This window comes from Apodemus sylvaticus, chromosome 3 (genome assembly GCF_947179515.1).
Source record: "Apodemus sylvaticus chromosome 3, mApoSyl1.1, whole genome shotgun sequence".
NCBI lineage: Eukaryota > Metazoa > Chordata > Mammalia > Rodentia > Muridae > Apodemus > Apodemus sylvaticus.
The window spans coordinates 40,428,901-40,436,447 of NC_067474.1; the positions used below are offsets into that span (position 1 = coordinate 40,428,901).

The following is a 7,547-nucleotide window of genomic DNA, read 5'->3' on the forward strand; positions in this document are numbered from 1 at the left end:
TAACTCTCTATATAAACGCTGAGACTGCATGAGTTCATCTCCTTGTCTGGCAGGGTTTCTGGCACCATCCTTGGTAAGCTCATGTTTGGGCAGTCACTCCACTGAGACTTTATAGGTAAAGCTTGTAATGTTTCCAGGAGATAATAACCTCAGAAAACACTCTGCTCTTCTGGCTCTTACATTATTTTTGCCCCATCTTCTGCAATCTTCCTTGATCCTTAATTATGGGAGGGTTTTGAAGATGTGCCCATTGGGACAGGCACAACAAAAATTTTGATTGATAGTAGTTTTCTGTAGTGGTCTCTGTGTGTTGTAAAACGGGATCCTTGATGAGATATGAAATATATACTTATCTATTGGTATTAGGTAGCATGAAAGGTAAAATACTGTCATTTAAAAAGTCATTTCAACATTGACAATATAACATTTTAGTCACACACATGTACACACACACACACACACACACACATATATGTGTAGAAAGAGAGAGAGAGATAAAACACACTTTGATCATATTCTTTTCCCTTTTCCCACATCTCCTTAATAAACAGGCAATTCTAATTTAATAATTTGTCTTCTACATTCCACATATGAGAGAAAATGTTCTTTCTGTAATTTTGGTTTGAATTATTCAACTTAACATGATGATTCCCTATATAAACACCAAAATAGTGTAAACACACTGTCAAACTGCTACCACCACCACCGCCTCCATCTTGGGCCTATTGCAGCTGCCCAGTACTACTTCAGCCCATCTTGAAAAAAATCTTAGGCAACATGGAACCACCACGAGGCCCTCCTGTTAGTGGTACTGTGCCATCTCTGGCAGTTGGCACCATCAAAGTGTACCTGCCTAACAAGCAACACATAACAGTGACTATCTGGGAAGGCATGAGTGTCCATGGCTCTTTGGACAAGGCTTTCAAGGTATGGCATCTCAATCAGGACTGCTGCGTGGTCCACAGATTCATTAAAGGAAGAAAGAAAGTCACTGCGTGGGACACAGCCATTGTGCCTCTGGATGGTGAGGAGATCATTGTCCCGGTCATAGAAGATATGCCATTGACCATGAACAATTTTGTATGGAAGACATTTTTCTGCCTGGACTAGTGTGACTTCTGCCTTAAATTTCCGTTCCATGGATTCTTCTGCCAGACCTGTGGCTACAAGTTCCACCAGCATTGGTTCTTCCAAGTCCCCACTGTCTACATTGACATGAGTACTAACCATAAACAGTTCTACCATAGCATCCAGGATTTGTCTGGAGGCTCAAGGCAGCAAGAGGCTCCTCAAATCTCTCTGTGAATGAGCTGCTAATGCCCCAGAGTTCCAAGTAGAGATGTCATAGATGAAAGGTCAGGGGGCCAGTGAAAGAAAGATTGGAGGACCTTGAGAGTTATACTTTCATTTATTTGTTTACATAATAAATACTATTGTGTACTTAAAACATTGACATTTTAATATAGGTAATGTTCATTAATATAAAATAAATAATATATTTGGAAATAAAAAATTAATCACCAAAATGACATTCTTTTATTCTTCCCAAGGCTTAGATATATACTGCTGCATGAATACTCTCTCTCTATCTCTCTTTCTCTCTCACACACACAGGCAAGTACCCATACCTGCACATGCATAAATTTTTAAATTGATATATCTTTTGATGGGCATCTCAATTGATTTGCTACCAAGTAATAACTTTTTGCAGAAGAAATCATTTATGGCATTCTTGATATTACCTGAGGAAATCAAATTTTAAGTATTCAAAAGGAAGAACAAAAATAAAACCACCCCCAGATCAAACCTATATTTGTATAACATAGTCATATAATCTGTAAATTTAATCTACCTGAATTTATGAAACATCCTTAACGTACAATCCTTAACAATCCATACATTCTTAATAATCCATATTTAATATTTTGTTAAGGTTTTCTTCTTATTAGAAAAATATGCAATATTGGTGACTGTTCTATCTCATGTATTATTGGTAAATATTCTATCTCATATAATATTCTCACATTAAAATACTCAGCAGGTCATTGAGTTTGTTTGCTTCTTTATTTGTTTGATATAGGGTCTCACTGTATACTCCTAGATGTTCTGAAATTTGCTATTTAAACCAGGTCACCCTTAAACAGATGGCGGTCTGCCTGTCTCTGTGTTCAGTGTCCTAGTATTAAACACATGTACTGTCATAAACTGTAAGATTATTTTTACCAGGAGAGCTTTTAATGAGAATTTACAAAGGATGGTATCTTAGCCAGGATTTCTATTCCTGCACAAACATCATGACCAAGAAGCAAGTTGGGGAGGAAAGGGTTTATTCAGCTTATACCTTCCCCATTGCTGTTGATCACCACAGGAAGTCAGGACAGGAACTCAAGCAGGTCAGGAAGCAGGAGCTGATGCAGAGGCCATGGAGGGATGTTTCTTACTGGCTTGCTTCCCCTGGCTTGCTCAGCCTGCTCTCTTATAGAACCCAAGACTACCAGCCTAGGGATGGTACTACCCACAATGGGCCCTCCCCCTTGATCACTAATTGAGAAAATGCCCCACAGCTGGATCTCATGGAGGCACTTCTCCAACTGAAGTGCCTTTCTCTGTGATAACTCCAGCTTGTGTCAAGTTGATACACAAAACCAGCCAGTATTATTTTAAAATATAAATGTTTTATAGGTACACCAAATATAGGCACTCATACTACTACTATTATTATACATAATATTCTTGAATATCTTATACTAAGATATAATCCATACTACTGGCTTTATTTTCATATTTGTAGTTCAGGAGTTAATTTATCAGATTATTTTATCTTAGTTAAAAATGTGAAATTGAAGTCTTTTTCACCATTTAGAGCTTTAAACACAGAGAGTAAAGGCTTATTTTTATGGGTAAACTGCTTAGTTTGGACTCTCTATCTGGTGACTTTGCTTGCATTTTGTCAGGTGTTTCCCCCTAGCAATCCTATATTGGTCATCTTGTAAAAAGTACTTTCTTTATGAGTTGACATAGTTACATGTATTATATCTGCATGTATCACCATTTCATTTAGTAACTTTAGTCATTTTACATGTTAGTGTGAGCCTAGTATGTGGGCTTGGGTGAATGGGAAGGTAGGGAGGAAAGGAATTGTAAGACAGAAAACTATGGTTTTTTTCAATGAAAAGAAACGAAAGAGGAAGGAACGGCAGTAGAGAGGAAGAAGCAGATGGAAAAATGTAGAAAATCATACTGCAGTTCTCAACGCTGGGTATAATTTGTATGTCTTCTAGGTCCACCTCATGATCACACATGTCCATATTTATAATTAGAGAAATCAAGGAATTTAAATGTATTACTCTCTTTTTTTTAAAAAAATAAAGATTTTCAGGTCAATTAGAGATTAAAGAGAAAACGAAATAATCTGCAATTGCATGTGGTAATCTAAAGTGTTTATTGGCCATTTGACAAATATTTGTTCTACACATAAATAATTTTTTTAAGCCAGTACTTATTTCTTGTACCATTTTACTTTATTCTAAAGGAGCTGTAACAGATCTGAAGCTACCTATGAAGGGAATAGTTTTTAACTGACATATAGTTGAAAAGCTAAGTAAATGTTATGTAGTACCTTTGGAACCATAAATAGAAGAAATGGCCAATTAATGATTCACCCAAAACTAGACTGTGAGATAGTAAGTTACTTTTGTCCCCACAACTGCACCTTTTGCCACCAGAACTCCTGCTGCCCAGCCATTGCTGCCTGCCTCAGTCAACATAAATGCTGGCAAGTTTCCTGGCAGTCCTGGACCCTCGAGGGTTCCTAGAGGTTGAATCACCAACCAAAGAGGGAGCCTGAGCAGGACCTATCACTTTCCCCCACATATGTAGCAGATGTGCATCTTGGTCTTCATGTGGGTCTGCTAATAACTGGGATAGGGGTGGTTGCTGATGCTGTCACCTCCCCATGGGTCCTATAATTCTAACTGTCCACCTTGTCTGGCCTCAGTGGGAGAAGTTGTACCTGGTCCTATAGTGATTTGTTATGAGAGAGTGGTGTGATACCCAGGAGTCTTCTCTCAGAGGAGAAAACAGATAAAGGAGGAATTATATGAGGTGGGGAATAGGAAGAAATGGGGATATGATATTGAAAGCATATTTTAAAACTTAAAATCTCTTTAGCACTCATAGAAAATAAAATAACATAAACAAATTAGAAAAAAATACCTGTTATAGACACACAAAAGCAATAGTATTCACAACAAACTCACAATGCTTATACATTAGCAGTAAACACATAAGAATATTACCTACATCATAAATGTAAAACAATATTAAAGACAAGAATTATTATTTTTTCCTCTGGGCCATCTTGCTAGATAAACTATTAAGTGCTTGATAATAACAAAACTTCATGAGAGCATAGAAATGGAGCCTTTGCTGCTATAGGGAAGTAAATTGGAAAGTCACATCATGAGGACATTTTCATATTTTAGAGCATACAGAAATAACGTTATAAAGAATTCTTTCAATAGGTCATCTGAAAAATACATGGCATATATGATGAACACTGTTTTGACTCAGAAGATGTCATATCAATCTCAATATTCATTACTAGTAAGAATACTGTACAACTCATACTTTAATACACTATGAAGCAGTTGAAAGCAATATGGAATTACATACATTGCTTTACAAAATCTCAAATTAATTTGATGAATCAATGGCAACACATAAAAGTGCAGAATTTCAATTACAGGCTCAGAAAAATATAGAAGACCAATGAAGCTGTTACAGACATCCTAATTATGATTGTAAAAAAAACCCTAGATAATCTATAAAATTATAAAAGTACTTGACTTTCTTGAATGAAATAAATTTCAAATTGAGGCAGGTAACTGCAAAGAGAAACAGTTTACTCTTGTCAGCTCATGGAGGAAACACATGGACACCATCAGTCTTTAAAGAATTCTTAAATGGTAGTTATTAAAGTTCCCTGGAAGAACAAAAATTAAAAAATTAGCACATATAAAAGAGAAAGAGAAAATGACCTCAGGTGTTTAAAAGTTTAGTCTACAACATAAAATTTGGTTCTAACATTTGTTGGACTGGGGTAGTAGAATAATAAATGTTCAAGTTAGAGAAAGGAAAAATTGAATAGTATAAAATGGATTTTGATTTCATACTCCATTTCCTGTCCCTAAAGCACCACTGGGATAATGTAAGGGAATCTTATGAAAAGGCTTTCCCTTTCTTAGCATAATTACAATGCAGTCTTAGTCATGCGTTAGAAGGGTGCTTTGACACCTTATAGAATACCTAGCATCAATTAATGTGACATTTGTAACAATTTGGGAAAACTTCACTAATATATTTTCTATCAGGATTATTTCTACATACAATTATTGAAGACAAATGAAAATTAATCTGCCACGTGTAGATTCACACTGCCACTTTGAGGGCTGTCTCCTGGTGTTTATAAAAGCATTGTGAGTCAATACCTGATAAGAATTGCGTAGCTAAGAGAACATATGTTACAAAGGAAATGGCACTATGCTTCTGTTTTTACTGTTCGTAAAAGTTACTCTGAAGATTCTGGAACATTATATGATAAAAGGTGGGAAATGTATGTTCTCTTGATAAACGGAGAAAACCTAGCTACCTGGTTATAGGGAACAATAAGACAGTCCATACAAATACGCTACTCTAAAATAGGCAGGTTGACCAGTGTTCTGAGGAAGAGAAAATAAAGTTGCCTACTGTGAAGAGAAGAAATGTAAGATGTTTTTCTTAGTATTTTTAGCTTACAGAAGAACCTTTTCAGGAATGTGGTATAATGAAGGAATATTCCCAGTATTGTACTGATACACCCCAAAAATCTACCAGATCTACAAGTTCATCATGAATGTTAAAAATGAGAACTATGACAGGGGATGTGGAGCTCAGAGAATAGAACACTTAAAAAAAAAATCTCAGAAAGTAGCATCTTATTGGCCAAAGACCTGAATGTGATGGTGTTGAATTAACTCACAAAAAGGAAACATCAGCTCAATATGCTCCGGGTGTGGCCATCACTGTAATAGGAAGTCAGAGTAGAGTAATTCACTTTATTGTGGTTTCTAACACTTTTGATGGTATGGATACTGTTTAATTAAATATCACCCAAACAATCAAGAAAAGAAATAATTTGACAGAAGCACACACATTTGATGGATTTGCAAAGGATAGCTATCATTAAGTTGTCAGAATTTACAGGAGAATTTATGAAACTTGCAACTAGTTTTACAAAGAAACAAAATTCAAATGAAGACAGTGTTATGTCACTCAAAGAAATCTTGGTTGGAGAGGTGGAAATACAAAGAGCTATATTACGATGTGAGAAAAATGACACATAACAAAGCTAACATTTTTTTAGCAAACTCAGTGATCAGAAATGAGTACAATACAAATAAAGAGAAAGTATAAACCTCAATATATCGAACCCTAGATCTGAGTTACATAAGTCATGACTTTACATATATGCCAATAATATATTAGCAATAAAAGGGAAAGGACAGAAGGCAGCCAATGTATTGAAGAAGTGATAGGATAAAAGTAAACACATACACACATATACATGGGTCATGCATACATATAAGTGCTCACATACTCAAGTGTATACAAACATGCCCACAAGTATATACACACTTTTACCTGTGCACATATTTATGCGTATGTACACATGCATAGACACAAAATGCATTTGCCCTCTCTCTCTCTCTCTCTCTCTCTCTCTCTCTCTCTCTCTCTCACACACACACACACACACACACACACACACATGAGGACTGTCATAATGAAATAGTTTATACCTATAACAGAGAAAAAATATTGAAGATGGAAGAAATGGAGACAGAACTTCAAATAACAAAATCAGAGTTAGATCTAACTTTAGATAAAAATGATTAAATGTCAGAGGGGCAGCATGTGATATAGTGGAACTATCTCATATCACCCAGCAATATAAATAAAGACACAAAAACTTTTTTATATTTAAAACTTAGGCCTTTTACTGGGAAGACTCCCAGCCAAACTAAACTTAACAGAACTAATTATGTGACGACCATGCTCCATGTGGCTAGCTCTACATCTCTGCTCCCCTCTGCTGAGTCTGTTCATCTCAGAGTTCCTTGAGAATTCCTCATCTCTAATTATTCTCTCAGTGGCCCTCTGCGAAGATGTTTCCCTTTCCAGCCTAGCTATTTATCTTCAAATATTTATCAGATAATATTCTAGATTCCCTTAGGAAAGTGAAGAAGAATTAATATTTACAAAATATGAGAATGGCTATAGGCAATAGAAATAAAAATACCAAGACCCAGAGAGTACTTAGCTCTCTTCCAGTACAGAATTAACAGTTGAATATACAGAGTCATAACTTCTTACAGTTTACCCCAACAGTGTTGACATTAAACAATTAAGAAGCTATCACATAGCATTTTAAAATTTTAAAAGAAAACATTTTTGCAAGCTGAAGTTTACTAAGTAATATTCCAGGCAGAATCAGCTAGAATAAGCTA

General features: G+C 35.7%; 1 pseudogene; it reads left to right on the top strand.

The window, feature by feature from the left end:
• The first annotated feature begins 777 nt into the window (after nt 1-777).
• Nucleotides 778-1,337, top strand: LOC127679843 (serine/threonine-protein kinase A-Raf-like; annotated as a pseudogene).
• The last annotated feature ends 6,210 nt before the right edge of the window (nt 1,338-7,547 follow it).